Source organism: Rhinoderma darwinii, chromosome 8, assembly GCF_050947455.1.
Source record: "Rhinoderma darwinii isolate aRhiDar2 chromosome 8, aRhiDar2.hap1, whole genome shotgun sequence".
In the NCBI taxonomy this organism is placed as follows: domain Eukaryota; kingdom Metazoa; phylum Chordata; class Amphibia; order Anura; family Rhinodermatidae; genus Rhinoderma; species Rhinoderma darwinii.
Window position 1 is genome coordinate 61,471,215 of NC_134694.1, and position 16,702 is coordinate 61,487,916.

The following is a 16,702-nucleotide window of genomic DNA, read 5'->3' on the forward strand; positions in this document are numbered from 1 at the left end:
AGAAGTGCTTTGTCTCGGCCCCGGTGCTGGTTCAGCACAACCAAATGGAGCCATTTATCGTGGAAGTTGACGCATCTGAGGTGGGAGTGGGGGCTGTCTTGTCCCAGGGTACCAGGTCCCTCACCCATCTCCGCCCCTGTGCCTACTTCTCCAGGAAGTTTTCGCCAACTGAAAGTAACTATGATATTGGCAACCGCGAACTCTTAGCCATTAAATGGGCATTTGAAGAGTGGCGCCACTTCCTGGAGGGGGCTAGGCACCAGGTAACGGTCCTTACCGACCACAAGAATCTGGTTTTCCTAGAATCTGCCCGGAGGCTAAACCCGAGACAAGCTCGATGGGCGTTATTTTTTACCAGATTCAATTTTTTGGTTACCTATAGGGCTGGGTCTAAAAATATTAAGGCTGATGCACTGTCGCGTAGCTTCATGGCCAGCCCTCCTTCGGAGGAAGATCCTGCTTGTATTTTGCCTCCAGGTATAATCATTTCCTCGATCGATTCTGATTTAGTCTCTGAAATTGCTGCTGATCAAGGTGCAGCTCCCGGGAACCTTCCTGAGAACAAGCTGTTTGTTCCCCTGCAATTCCGGCTAAGGGTACTTAGGGAAAATCATGACTCCGCACTATCTGGCCATCCAGGCATCCTGGGTACCAAACACCTCATTACCAGAAATTATTGGTGGCCTGGGTTGCCTAAAGACGTTAAGGCCTACGTCGCCGCTTGTGAGGTTTGTGCTAGGTCCAAGACTCCCTTGTCCCGACCAGCGGGCTTACTGCGTTCGTTGCCCATTCCCCAGAGACCTTGGACACATATCTCCATGGATTTTATCACCGATTTGCCTCCATCCCAAGGCAAGTCGGTGGTGTGGGTGGTGGTGGACCGCTTCAGTAAGATGTGCCACTTTGTGCCCCTCAAGAAACTACCCAACGCCAAAACGTTGGCTACCTTGTTTGTCAAACACATCCTGCGTCTCCATGGGGTCCCTGTCAATATTGTTTCGGACAGAGGGGTACAATTTGTTTCATTGTTTTGGAGAGCCTTCTGTATGAAGTTGGGGATTGATCTGTCCTTCTCCTCTGCCTTCCATCCTGAAACCAATGGCCAAACGGAGAGGACTAATCAGTCTCTAGAACAATACTTAAGGTGTTTTGTCTCTGACTGTCAATTTGATTGGGTCTCTTTCATTCCCCTCGCCAAATTTTCCCTTAATAACCGGGTCAGTAACTCGTCAGGGGTCTCTCCTTTTTTTTGTAATTTTGGGTTTAATCCACGGTTCTCCTCCGTTTCACCTGGTAGTTCCAACAATCCTGAGGTAGAGGTCGTTCATCGGGAACTGTGCACAGTCTGGGCCCAGGTTCAGAAAAACCTAGAGGTGTCCCAGAGCGTACAAAAAACTCAGGCTGATAAAAAACGTTCTGCTAACCCCCTGTTTATGGTCGGGGATCTGGTGTGGTTGTCGTCTAGGAACTTGCGTCTCAAGGTTCCGTCCAAGAAGTTTGCTCCCCGGTTTATTGGGCCGTATAAGGTCATTGAGGTCCTCAATCCTGTCTCCTTCCGGCTGGAGTTACCCCCGTCTTTTCGGATACACGACGTGTTTCATGCCTCCCTCCTCAAATGCTGCTCCCCGTCCTTGGCTCCCTCGAGGAGACCTCCTGTTCCCATCCTCACCCCGGAGGGGGTGGAATTCGAGGTGGCCAGGATTGTGGACAGCAAGATGGTCCAAGGCTCCCTCCAGTACCTGGTCCATTGGAGAGGATACGGGCCCGAGGAGAGGACTTGGGTACCCGCCCGGGATGTTCACGCTGGGGTATTGGTCAGGAGGTTCCACCTGCGTTTCCCCAGTAAGCCAGGTCCACTTAGAAAGGGTCCGGTGGCCCCTCATAAAAGGGGGGGTACTGTAAAGGATCTGCCAGGCACAGCAGGGTTAACTCCCAGAACTAATCAGTCAGCACCTGAGAATACATCCCTGAGACTGACTCCTGCTTCCACCATTCAGGCTGGCAGGCTTAGGAGTGGGAGAGCCTATCGTAACCTGGCCAGACTCAGCTAGCTCCCGCCCTCGGTCTATTTAAGCCTGCACTTCCTGTCCCTCGGTGCTTGTTATTGCTTTTGTTTCTTTCCTTGTGGTTCCTGGCCCAGCTACAGCTCCTGCTATTTTTGATCCTGCTCCATACCGACCCTGGCTTACCGACTACTCTTCTGCTTTTCGTTTTGTACCTCGCACACTCCTGGCTTGACTCGGCTCGTTCACCACTCTGGTTGCTCACGGTGTTGCCGTGGGCAACGGCCCCTTTTCCTTGCTTGTGTTCCTTGTATGTTTGTCGTGTTTGTCGTGCACTTACTGAGCGCAGGGACCGCCGCCCAGTTGTACCCCGTCGCCTAGGGCGGGTCGTTGCAAGTAGGCAGGGACAGAGTGGCGGGTAGATTAGGGCTCACTTGTCCGTCTCCCTACCCCCTGCCATTACAGGGCTGCTGTACTTTCGCACATGGGGCGCATTCACACAACTATAGTCTCAGTTTGTATCTTTCTTGTAAAACAATGAGCATCAGATAAAAATGGGAAATATGTTTCTTTGGGTGTATTCTGCTTTGCTTTAATAGATCCACAACAGGACATCATTTTAGAAACTGGCGAGCTCGCTGAGCTATGCTGTTTCTGTAACTCCCTTAGAATTGAACTATGGTTTATCCATAGCTCCCAATTTACGCTCGCTGTGCTAAGCTGTTTCCATAACCCCCATTTACTTATATAGGAGTCACAAAACTAGCGTAGCTTAGCAAGCTCGCCGGTTTCCGGATTCTTGTCCCGTTGTAACCTATTCTCGATTCCGAAGCCGAGGCACGGGCACGCTCAGAAGAATACGGGCCAGGTGTGATCACGTCTTCTACACTGCCTGGCCCTGTCAATCAAAGAAGGAAGGGAGGGGCAGACTGGGGATAGAAGGTAGAGCAGTTTGGAGCAACGGTGACACCCTCGTTGCTCCAAAAATCAGATTTTCATTTGAAGACTAAAGTGATTATCGCTGAAACGGAACAACTAATCTGAAAAATGAAAACGGTGTTAGATTCAGGTGAGATTACACTATATTACTGTGCAGCTGCTTTGATATGCCAATTTCTTGTGGCAGACTCCCTTTAAAGTGTTGTAGTGAAGGTACAGTGTCTGCTGAAAAGGATGGATCACAAGTAATCCTTCAGTCAAAGGATTTTCACCAACCAAACATGGCACTGCATTTTACACTGTTTAGCGCATGTCCAGGTGTGTTCTTGTAATAGATACCGGAAGACTGAATTTTTTTTTTCATTTTACTTTCTTGGTAACCATGCGGGTTGGCCATGCATGTACAGCCACTCTACTCTACTTAAAGATGAATTGGACCGTCGGGAACAACTGAAGGCTCAAATAACATGGGAACCTGCGTATATGCCACATTATACATTTAGATACTATTTTATGCTACCCAAACTTATATTTTCTACAAATAAATGGGGTGAGAGGCGTTACTCTTGCAATAAAAATGTTATGGTCAACTTTATGGCACCTGAGAACAATAGAGGCAGTCATTGGAGTATACAAAGAAAAATGCACTGGTGACCATCAATCTTCAATTATGTACATTTGCTGACAGACCTTTTAATTGCAGGACATTTATAGTATTTTGAGCCCTCTTGCTCATTCAGATGTACCAAGAGGGCTGTCATGTTGGCTCCTGCCTGTTGCGCAGACTCTTTCACGTTTGTTGATATGACTTATAATAAGCTATAGCTACACACTCGGTATCCAGCTACTCGTCACAATGATGTTGTAATGAAGCTCTGGACAAATCTTCACTCCATGTGTATGTTACTGCGGGGTCATTGGTCTGGTGGGTGATTACAGATCAGCCAATAGGTTCCTGTATAACACATCCTACCCTATATGAACTTGTTGTTTTCAACTTCTCTTAAACAAGCTGCTGGGTACAAGAACACACAGACTATTATTTTGCTAAGTATTCTGTTAATCATCAGCTGTATCTCTGACTACATAAAAATCAATTCTTCTGGAAAAAATTTGATCACTGTTAAGAACTGAACTTAACCCTCTCATGACCAAGGGTCATTGATGCACCTGTGTCCTGGTCACATTTTCCATTTCTGATAATCACTTCTTTAAATGATAATATCTTTGCAATTGTTTTACATATCATAACTGTTTTTATTTTGGATTTCTTACAAGACTTATGAAGATTTAATTTGATAGATTTGCTTAATAATTCCATGTTTTTTTATTTTTATTATGAGCAGACAAATAGATGAAAATTTGGAAACAAAGCGTTACCGATGCTCTGGGCGGGGATTCCGGCATCTCAAAGCCCCTAACGTCACTGTCCTTATATGGACAGTAACGTCAAGGGCTTTCCCAAGACAGGAGTCCCCGGCCAGACTGCTTACGATGCTCTGACTGGGGACTCCACTGGGGAGAGAGCAGGCAGACAGGAAAGTGCAGCGCTGCTCACACTTAAGCAGCGCTTCGCACATTAAAGCCTGTTCCACATTTATATACGTGACAACTGCACGGGGCATCAGCATACACCCCCACAGGCAGGGGCGGATTCGCCATTGCAACTACCGGGAAGATTCCCTGTGGGCCGCTCGTTTATGAGACATAGTGGGCTGCCTGCGCTCACATTTATTTCTCTGCCCGGCCAGGCACACAATTTCCCGGTCAGTGTCAGAGCATTGTGAGCGGCGGGCAGCCTTTGCGCACATGATGTCCTGATGCTGGCCAGGCCAGCATCACGACGTTCTGTGTGTAGCTGGCACTGCCCGGCCCTTAGACTCAGGGACAATATTTGTCTCCACCCCCCTCTCCCAACCCCTGTTGGCGTGCGGCATTTCCACTGTCTTCCAGCTCCTGAGCTTAGCGAAGTTTGAAATGTGAGTTCAATTTGTGTGCAGTCTAGTAGCCATATGCATTTAATTTTTTTCTAGACTGATATCTATGACTTATGGGCTGATATGATATATGATCTCTGTACTAGGGGCTGATAATCAGCCCTGTCCCCAAGGCTACATAAGTGACGAGTCTCAGCCCCTAGTACAGAAATCATGTCAGCTCACACATAAGTAATCAGCCCTTAGACTAGAGGCTTATTACATATGTATGGACTGACATGATTTCTGTACCAGGGGCTGATATAACTTATGGAGTCTAGGGGCCGATTATCAGCCACTAGTACAGAAATCATGTCAGCCCAGGATAGGGGGTACATGTGTGATCGCTGGGGGTCTGACCACTGGGACACCAAGCAAAGTGGAGAACGGGGACCAAAATTACAATGAACTGCACGATGGGAATGGAGCGCTGGTGCACATGAACGACTAGCACTCCATTAATTTCTATGGGACTTCTGAGACCACAGTCTCCAGCAGCTTCATTGAATTTAACGAAGCGCTGGTCGTTCATGCGCTGCATTCTCATCAAGCACTTCAGGGGATTTTTGGTCCCTGCTCTCCTCTGCTCTCTTGCTGGGTGTCCCAGTGGTTGGACCCCAAATATTCACACATGTATCCCCTTTCCCGTGGTTTATGGCATGCATGTGTTTTGTAGGAATATTCCTTTATTGTTAAATAATATTTATTAAAAAACTGCACAATAAATAAAACGAAACATTTTTTCCATAAAAAATGGTTTCATTTTGTCAGTGTTAAAAAAAATACACATATATAGTATCGCTCTAATCGTAATGACCCGAACAATAAAGTTAACATGTTATTTAAACCACATGGTGAAAACTGCATAAGAAAAAAATGCAAAAAAAAAGCAGCAAAATTCCTATCACCTTCCCCAAAAAATATGTGAAAAAAAGTTAATTAATACGTCCCATGTACCCCAAAATGTTACCAATCAAAACTACATCCTATCCTGCAAATATCAAGCCTGCATACGGTTGCATCGACAGAAATTTTTTAAACTTATGGCTCTTTGAGCACAACAATGCAAAAACAAATTATTTTCTATTAAAAGTGTTTTTACTGTGCAAAAGTAGTAGAACATCAAAACAACCTACACATATTTAATTATACAACACGGTAAACGGCATAAATTTTAGACGCAAAAAAGAATGGCGAAATTTCAGGTTCTTTTTCCATTATCCCAACAAAAAAGTTAATAAAAGTTAAATCTGCGAGTAGCGGACAGGACCAGAAAGTGTGGAGGAGGGTACCGTTGTCCAGACCGCATCTCCAACAGAGCGGGGAAACTGTCGGGAAGATATGGTGTAGGCGGACCGGGGTCCTATACCATCGGGAGAACAATTTAAAACTGGCTTCCTGATAACGTGAGCTAATTGAGGTTTTATGAGCTAAAGTGAGGATGCGGGAACGTTGGCTTGCGGTAAAGGTGATACCCAGGTCCAATTCATACTCAGAAATGTAGCCAGGCGGGGGAAGATCCGGCGGGTTCAGAAGGAGATGGTAGATTGTGGATAATGTGTGGCGAGCTGGTTCAGAGCCAACACACATATCTTCCAACGGAGATCTAGGAGCTTGGAATAGAGCCGGAGGCGGTAATGAGGAGTAGAAGTGGCGGAGCTGAAATATGCGCCAATGACCCAAAGGTTGGAGTTCGGGCATCTGTGCCAACTCCGAAAGGGATAGCCACTTCGAGTTCTTAAGGAAGTGCGCTGCCCTAAATACACCTGCCGCAAACCAGGACCGGAAAACTGGATCTGTCAACCCGGAGGGGAAAGAAGGGTTCCCTAGGATTGGAGACATGGGAGACCAAAGAGGCAGTAGGCTTGATCGTACCATAGGGAGGGCACAACATCCCAGCGTGGGGCTGATAGTGGGGTGGTGATGGAGGGATTTGAGAAGTCCGCGTTCCAACCACGGAGCCACATCGAGGGGGGCCGCGGAGAAGCTTTGCTCAAGACCCACCCATGACTTGAAGGGAGCGTGTCTACACCAGTCCACGACACGCGACAGATGGGATGCTATGTAATACGATCGGATGTCGGGAAGTGCCAATCCCCCCGCCGCCCGAGACCGACATAGGAGCGTTCGACTAAGGCGTGGAGGTTTACCATTCCAGACAAAGGAAATTTGTATGGAGTTGACTGCTTTGAAGAACGATGGTGGAACTGCTATGGGAAGAGCTTGGAATAAGTAGAGTAGGCGAGGAAGAATATTCATTTTAAAAATAGTGCAGCGACCCATCTACGTGAATGTGCCCCCCGACCATCTGGCACAATCCGCTTTAACTTCGGAAAGAAACGCTGGGAAGTTCAAGTTAAAAAGTTCTTTAAGGTCTGACGGGATGCGTACTCCCAGGTACTTGAGTGCCACCGGGTTCCATTTAAAGCTAAAGGATTGTTTCAGTGTGAGTAGGAGGGAGGTGGGGAGGGAGACATTCATGGCCTCTGATTTGGAAAAGTTTATTTTAAAATTGGATAAACTGGAAAAGCGACGAAACTCCTGCATCAGTTTCGGGAGGGAGATGGTCGGGTTGGTCAGGAAAAACAACAGGTCATCTGCGTACGCTGCAACCTTGTCAACCCGAGAGCCCACCCCTAGGCCCTTAATGTCCGGATTCGCTCGAATATGCCATAGAAATGGTTCCAATGTCAGGATAAAAATCAAGGGGGACAGGGGGCAGCGCTGGCGGGTCCCGTTATGAATGTTGAATTCTTCCGAGAGGATTCCATTCACACGGACCCTAGCGGAGGGGCAGGAGTATAAAGACATTATCCAACCAATCATTTGAGGACCCAGGCCAAGTTGGAGAAGGGTTTCCTCCATATACAGTGCAGGAAATAAGTATTTGATCCCTTGCTGATTTTGTAAGTTTGCCCACTGTCAAAGACATGAACAGTCTAGAATTTTTAGGCTAGGTTAATTTTACCAGTGAGAGATAGATTATATAAAAAACAAAACAGAAAATCACATTGTCAAAATTATATATATTTATTTGCATTGTGCACAGAGAAATAAGTATTTGATCCCTTTGGCAAACAAGACTTAATACTTGGTGGCAAAACCCTTGTTGGCAAGCACAGCAGTCAGACTTTTTTGTAGTTGATGATGTGGTTTGCACACATGTTAGATGGAATTTTGGCCCACTCCTCTTTGCAGATCAAGTGTAAATCATTAAGATTTCGAGGCTGTCGCTTGGCAACTCGGATCTTCAGCTCCCCCATAAGTTTTCGATGGGATTAAGGTCTGGAGACTGGCTAGGCCACTCCATGACCTTAATGTGCTTCTTTTTGAGCCACTCCTTTGTTGCCTTGGCTGTATGTTTAGTGTCATTGTTGTGCTGGAAGACCCAGCTACGAGCCATTTTTAATGTCCTGGTGGAGGGAAGGTGGTAGTCACTCAGGATTTGACGGTACATGGCTCCATCCATTCTCCCATTGATGCACTGAACTAGTCCTGTGCCCTTAGCAGAGAAGCACCCCCAAAACATAATGTTTCCACCTCCATGCTTGACAGTGGGGACGGTGTTCTTTGGGTCATAGGCAGCATTTCTCTTCCTCCAAACACGGCAAGTTGAGTTAATGCCAAAGAGCTCAATTTTAGTCTCATCTGACCACAACACCTTCTCCCAATCACTCTCAGAATCATCCAGATGTTCATTTGCAAACTTCAGACGGGCCTGTACATGTGCCTTCTTGAGCAGTGGGACCTTGCGGGCACTGCAGGATTTTAATCCATTACGGCGTCATGTGTTACCAATGGTTTTCTTGGTGACTGTGGTCCCAGCTGCCTTGAGATCATTAACAAGTTCCCCCCCGTTTAGTTTTCGGCTGAGCTCTCATCTTCCTCAGGATCAAGGATACCCCACGAGGTGAGATCTTGCATGGAGCCCCAGATCGATGTCGATTGACAGTCATTTTGTATGTCTTCCATTTTCTTACTATTGCACCAACAGTTGTCTCCTTCTCACCCAGCGTCTTACTTATGGTTTTGTAGCCCATTCCAGCCTTGTGCAGGTCTATAATCTTGTCCCTGACATCCTTAGAAAGCTCTTTGGTCTTGCCCATGTTGTAGAGGTTAAAGTCAGACGGATTCATTGAGTCTGTGGACAGGAGTCTTTTATACAGGTGACCATGTAAGACAGCTGTCTTTAATGCAGGCATCAAGTTGATTTGGAGCGTGTAGCTGGTCTGGAGGAGGCTGAACTCTTAATAGTTGGTAGGGGATCAAATACTTATTTCTCTGTGCACAATGCAAATAAATATATATAATTTTGACTATGTGATTTTCTGTTTTTTTTTAAAATATAATCTATCTCTCACTGGTAAAATTAACCTAGCCTAAAAATTCTAGACTGTTCATGTCTTTGACAGTGGGCAAACTTACAAAATCAGCAAGGGATCAAATACTTATTTCCTTCACTGTATGTCCAATTGACTCTGTCAAAGGCTTTTTCAGCATCTGTAGACAAGAGCATGAGTGGTACCCGGGACAGCTTAGCCTTATGGATGAGATTGATCGCCTTCGTGGTGTTGTCACGGGCCTCTCTACCCAACATGAACCCCGCCTGATCAAGATGTATGACACCACTGAGCAGTGGGGCCAAACGCATTGCCAAAATCTTTGCGAAGAGTTTGATGTCCGTATTAAGAAGGAAAATTGGCCTATAACTCGCGCACTGGGAAGGGTCTTTCCCTGGCTTGGGGATCACAGCGATGTGGGCCCTGAGCGCGTCAGGTGGGATTCTAGCTGAGGAGGAGAAAGAATTCAAGGACGATAAAAAATGCGGACTAAGGACAGCAAGGAATTTTTTATAATAGGGAAGCGTAAATCCATCATGTCCAGGGGCCTTGCCAGAGGCGGAGTTCTTGAGAGCGTCAGTTAATTCTAGTGTAGTAATTTGGGCCTCCAGAGCAATGAGGACCTCTTCGAACAAGGGAGGAAGACCCGAGTCTGCAATGTAGGACTTGATATTTGAACGGAAATCGCTTGATAGCGTGGCCGGATTGGTGGAGTCGGTATCATAGAGCGAAGCATAGAAGTCGCGGAACTGTGATGCTATATCTAAAGGCAGGTTAACTCGAGTGGTAGGAGATAACGCAATAAAAGGTACGTAAGTGCGTGCTTGCTGGAGTCGCAGTGCTCTGGCAAGTGATTTGCTGCATTTGTTACCGTATTCGTAAAAATGGCGTTTGTATTTAGAGAGGGTGGCTTTGGCCTTGGATAGCAGTAGGGTACGAAGCTCCTCCCGTTTCTCAATTAATGCAATTTTACATTCCAGTTCATGAGAACGTTTATGCGTGGACTCCAATGCCTTAATCTCCGAGAGCAGCCAGAAAATGGCCACGGCGCGCTCCTTTTTCAACCGGGCTCCACGCTTAATGAAGGTGCCATGTACGACACATTTGTGGGCCTCCCGTAGTACCCTTGGGTTCGTATCTGGGGAGATATTAGTGTTGAAGTAGTCGTCGAGTGTGCGTAGAACGTCCGAAGAAACCAGGGAGTCATTGAGGAGCGAGGGATTGAGTTTCCATTGGGAATGATGCAGTATCAGAGTTTGCAAAGACAAAGACAGCGTGACAAGGGCATGGTCTGAGAAAGAGATTGAATCAATGTCAGCCGCCTGTTAAATTGGAAGGGAGCGGTGCTTGACAAAGAACAGGTCAAGTCTGGAGTAGATATCATGAACAGAAGAATAAAAGGAAAAGTCTTTGTCTGCCGGATGCAATAAGTGCCACGTATCCGCAAAATTATGCTCATGAAGCGCGCGTTTAATACGGCGCATCTGGGAGTGTGGGATTGACGATGATCCCGTTGAAACATCCATAGTAGGCTCCAATGCAACATTGAAGTCACCCCCTAGAACAACGGTACCCTCACCAAACTTTTCCAGAACTACACTTTTCTAAATTTAAACGTATCTGCTTGTAAAACCGATAGTAATACCACAGAAAATATTTACTAGTTAACATTTCCCATATGTCTACTTTATGTTTTCTTCGTTTTTTGAACGTCCATTTATTTTTCTAGGACGTTACAAGGTTTAGAACTTTAGCAGCAATTTCTCATATTTTAAAGAAAATTTCAAAAGGCTATTTTTTCAGGGGCCAGTTCAGTTCTGAGATGGCTTTGAGGGCCTTATATATTATAAAATCCCCAGAAGTCAGCCCATTTTGAAAACTGCACCCCTCAAGGTATTTGAATCAGCATTCACAAAGTGTTTTAACACTTTAGGCGTTTCACAGGAATTAAAGCAAAGTAGAGGTGAAATTTACAAATTTAATTTTTTTGCCGAAATTCATTTCTAATACATTTTTTTTTGTAACACAGAAGGTTTTACCAGAGAAATGCATCTCAGTATTTATTGCCCAGATTCTGCTGTTTTTATAAATATCCCACATGTGGTTCTAGTGTGATAATGGGCTGAAACACCGGCCTCAGAAGCAAAGGAGCACCCAGTGGATCTTGGGCCTCCTTTTTTTAGAATATATTTTAGGCAGCTTGTCAGGTATGAAGAGGTCTTGTGGTGCCAAAACAGTGGAAACACCCCAAACGTTACCCCATTTTGGAAACTTCACCCCACAAGGAAATTATCTAGGGGTATAGTTCACATTTTGACCACACAGGTTTTTCGCAAAATTTATTAGAATTAGTCTGTAAAAATGAAAATCTACTTTTTTTCTGAAAAAACATAGAAATTTTTAATATTTACGGGGAATAATGAAGAAAATCACCCCAAAATTTGTAAAGCAATGTCTCCTGATTACAGCAATATCCCATATGTGGTAATAAACTGCTGATTGGACCCACAGCAGGGCTCAGAAGGGAAGGAGTGTCATTTGGATTTTGGAGCACGGATTTTGCTGGATTGGTTTTCGGTGCCATGTCGCGTTTGCAACGCCCTGGAGAGACCAAAACAGGGGAAACCCCCCAAAAGTGACCCCATTTTGGAAACTAAACCTGTCAAGGAATTTATCTAGGGGTATAGTTAGCATTTTGACCACACCGTTTTTTTTAAAGAATTTAGTGGATTTAGGCAGTGAAAATGAAAATTGACTTTTTTTCGGAAAAAGCATAGAAATTTTAAATTTTTGTAAGGAATAAAGGAAAAAAAAGAACCACAACATTTGTAAAGCATTTTCTCCTGATTACGGCAATACCCCATATGTGGTAATAAACTGCTGATTGGACCCATGGCAGCGCTCAGAAGGGAAGTAGCGCCATTTGGATTTTGGAGCACGAATTTTGCTGGATTGGTTTTCGGTGCCATGCCGCCTTTGCAACACCCTGGAGGGACCAAAACAGTGGAAAGCCCCAAAGTTACCCTATTTTGGAAACATCCCTCAAGGAATTTTTCTAGGGGTATAGTGAGCATTTAGACTCCATGGGTCTTTTGCAGAATTTATTAGAATTAGGCGGAGAAAATTAGTATCACAATTTTTTTCCACTAAAATGTTGAATTTTCTCATTTTCACAAGGGATAAAGGAGAAATAAGCAACCAATTTTTGTAAAGCAAATTCTCCCGAGTACGGAAATACCCCACATGTGGTCATACGTTTTTTAAATTAGAAATGAATTAACCCTTTCAGGACTAATTCATTTTTTGCTTTCTTATTTTCATTTTTCACTCTGCGCCTTCTAAGAGCCATAACTTTTTTATTTTTCCGTCAGTAGAGTGATGTGAGGGCTTATTTCTTGCGGGAGGAGTTGTAGTTTCTAGTGACACCATTCAATGTGCCATAAAAAGTACTGGGAAACTGAAAAAAAAATAGGAAAATATAGGAAAAATATCTGATTCCATTTTTTGGGGTTTTCGTTTTTACAGCTTTCGCCGTGCGGTAAAAACGAAAACTACAGCGATTTTGGCAGTTTAAATTATTAAACTTTTTTACAGTGTTCACCGTGCGAGTTAAATAATGGTATATTGTAATAGTTCGGCCTTTTACGGACGTAGCGATACCAATTTTGTTTATTTTTTGACATTACTTTAGAAGAAAAATGGGAAAGGTTTTTTTTTTTAACTGTAAACTTTTTTCTTTCTCACTACTAATAACTTTAATTCTTCTACACATTTTATTAGTCCCCTTAGGGGACTTGAACCAACGATCATTGGATCGCGGGTACAATATACTGCAATACTAATGTACTGCAGTGTATTGTTATTTTTACAGGCTTCTATAACCACACGATCGCTGTTCCTGGTCCGTTAGTCCTGGGTGACAGCTGTAATACAATGCCGACACCCGCAGCGTATGGAGCAGGCTCAGCACGTGAGCCCGCTTCATACATGAACCCCTGCACCATGACGTGCTATTAAGTCATAGTGCGAAAAGGGGTTAATGCACAGCGGATAGTGTGAATATTGCAATTTTCCACTGATATGCCATTTTAGTGCATAATATGTTGTGCACAGTTTGTGCCACTGAAGACAAATACCTCATAAAACGTTAAACGGGTTCTCCTGGGTATGGCGAGGCCATATATGTGGGTGCAAACTGCTGTTTAGGCACGCTGCAGGGCTCAGAAGGGAGGGACGCCGTTTTGCTTTTGGAGAGCAGATTTTGCTTGGTAGTTTTTCTGTTTCTGGGTTTTGCTGGTATTTCAGTTTATAATGTGTGGACATATGTAATCTGTGCGGAGTACATCAGGGTATAATAAGAGGGTATAATAATGCAGTAAATAAATAATAATTCATGGATGTGTGGCCAGTGTCGCACTGATAAATGGTGTCGGATGTTATCCGCTTTTAGAAAACGCTGCACATTTTGCATCGCAATATTCTGAGAGTCAGAACTTCTTTATTTTATCACCACCGGAGCTGCGTGAGGGCCTATTTGTTGCGGGACAATCTGTACTTTTCATTGGTACCATTTTGGGGTACATGCGATTTTTTTTTTTCACTTTTTATAAAAAAAATGTGCAAACCGGGTGACCAAAAACAAGCAATTCTGACAATGTTTTTTAGTTTATTTTTTGCGGTGTTCACCGTGCACTATAAATGACAATTTTACTTTATTCTGCGGGTCGGTACGATTACGGCGATACCATATGTATATAGTTTTTTTTATGTTTTGCAGCGTTTGCGCAATAAAATCACTTTTTTATATAATTTCTTTTCTTTGTCACCATATTCTGAGATCCGTAACTTTTTTATTTTTCAGTTTTTTATTGATTTTTTTTGGGGTGTTCATCGTGCGGAAAAAAATAACATTACCGTTTTATAGTTGGGGTTGTTATGAACGCGGCGATACCAAATATGTTTACTTTTTTTAATGTGTTCATTTTTTTCCTATAATGAAAGACTTATTATAGGAAAAAAATGCAGTGTCTGTTTATGTCACTTCTAACTTTTATTTTTACACTTTTTAAAACATTTTTATTACTTTTTTTTACTTTTTTCACGTGTCCCACTAGGGGAGATTTAGACTTGCAGCTCTGATCGCTGCTGGAATACATTACACTACACACGTAGTGTAATGCATTCCAACTGTCATTGTGACGTAACAGTCACATTGACAGGAAGCCTCGGAGGACCGGCAGGAGGCTGCTCCTCCAAGGCTTCCATACATGGCAACCCAGAGGTCATTGTCTGACCTCCGATTGCCGTGACAAGCATCGGCAGCCCCCACGATCACTTAGTGGGGGCTGCCGATGTGCTTCAAACCCCTTAAATGTGGCGAACGCAATCGTCACCGCATTTATGGGGTTAATTGCCGAAATCAGCGGCGATGGTCCGCTGACCGGCAGGGCTGGAGTGTCAGCTGTCGGGCACAGCTGACTTCTCGGTTCCCGGACACTATCCGTTAGGACAGTGTGCGCCGGGAACTACTCCGCAACTGTACGTCCTGATGCGGGAACTAACCCCTCTGCAGGACGTACTATTGCGGAGCAGCACAGGAAGAGGATAAGGTTTAAAATACCTTCTGAATTAAGGAATTAAAGTCTTTTATTCAATAACTAACAAAGCATGTTTTTTGGTTTTTTTAAGTTTTGTATCCCCCAAGTAGAGATACAGAGGGTATTAAGAGGGTGGAACCTCTTCTCAGGGGCAAGGGTAGAAAAGAAAAGTGCAGAAATATATGCTTTTAATATAACTATGATCACCTCACCATAGGCTACCCTAAAGTCTTTGTTAAAGGTAGACAAAAGCAACGGGATATATTTTGTCTTTTAAACTGCTAGGGAGCCAGGATGACATGGACAGTAAAGGAGACCCCAGTAAGAATGATCTATCGCACAGTGGCAGGCTGGGCCTCATGCTACAGCAAGGAATTTCCAGGCCAATTACTATCCTTACCAAGTGGCCCTGGGAACTCTCTGTTACTGGATTAATCTGTGTTAGGGCCCGTTCACATCAGTGTTTGGTTTCCATTGATGGGTTCCGTCAGACCTTTCTGTCGGAGGAACCCATTAACGGAATGGTAAACGGAAACCTTGCGGAACGGAGACGAACAGAAACCATTTGCAACGGACACGTTACCTTTGAAATCAATGGTAATGCAAACGGAAGCTATGGTTTCCGTTTGCCTATCCGTTGATGGGTTCCTCTGACGGAAAGGTCAGATGGTTCAACAGAAACCAAACACTGATGTGAACACACCCAAACTCACAAAACTGATGTGCGTGCTCCACCCACTTGTTAATCTGCTCTGCCAAATACTCCGTTGCATTGGCCCTGTTTACAAGTGCAATGCCCTCGCTTACTTGTGCATTAACACCACCGACAGGCTCCGCCTACCAATGTATTTTTGCATTGGCCCAACCTACCACCAATGTGGTTATGGCTAAAGGTTTGCTGACCCCGACTACTTGTGTTAGCCTCGCCTGCTGCCAAATTGGACCCACCCACAACATGAGGCCACTTTAAAAAAAAAATCCAGGGCCTCTTTAAGTTCCCAAGCCGCCCCTGGGCACAGGGTATGGCTGACGTGATGGGGTTAATATAGAATAAAAAATCATCAATACCAATCAAAATGTTTCCAATCCCACAGTGAGGTCCACAATGGCTCTGTCAGATGATGATGATGATGATGATTGATATGATGCTCTATGATATTTTCTTCTGAAGATACACTGTATGGACACACAGTAGTATGTCACATCTCTTAATCATTGAATTCAGGTGTTTCATTCAGTTCCATTGCCACAGGCGTATACAATCCAGCACCTAGTCATGCAGTCTGCCTTTACAAACATTTGTGAAAGAATGGGTCATTATAAAGAGCTCATTAAATTTGAGTGTTGTTCTGTAATAGGATGTCACCACTGCAACAAGTCAGTTCCTGAAATTTCTTCCCTCCTCGAAATTCTATAATAAACTGTGAGTGGTATCATTGTAAAGTGGAAGCGTTTAGGAGCCACAGCACCTTAGCCACCAAGTGGCAGACCATATAAAGTTTCATAGCGGGTTCGCCGAGTGCTGAGATGCATAGTGCATAAAAGTCGCCAACGCTCTGCTTACTCAATAACTGCAGAGTTCTAAACCTCCTCTGGCATTAACATCTGCACAAAAACTGTGCGTCGGGAGCTCCATGGCATGGGTTTCCATGGCCGGGCAGTGGCATGCAAGCCTTACATCACCAAGCACAATGCCAAGCGTCAGATGGAGTGGTGTAAAGCACGCCACCACTGGACATTGGAGCAGTGGAAATGTGTTCTGTGGAGTGACAAATCAACCTTCACTATCTGGCAGTCTGATGGACGAGTCTGGGTTTGGCAAAACCAGGTAAACGTTACCTGCCTGC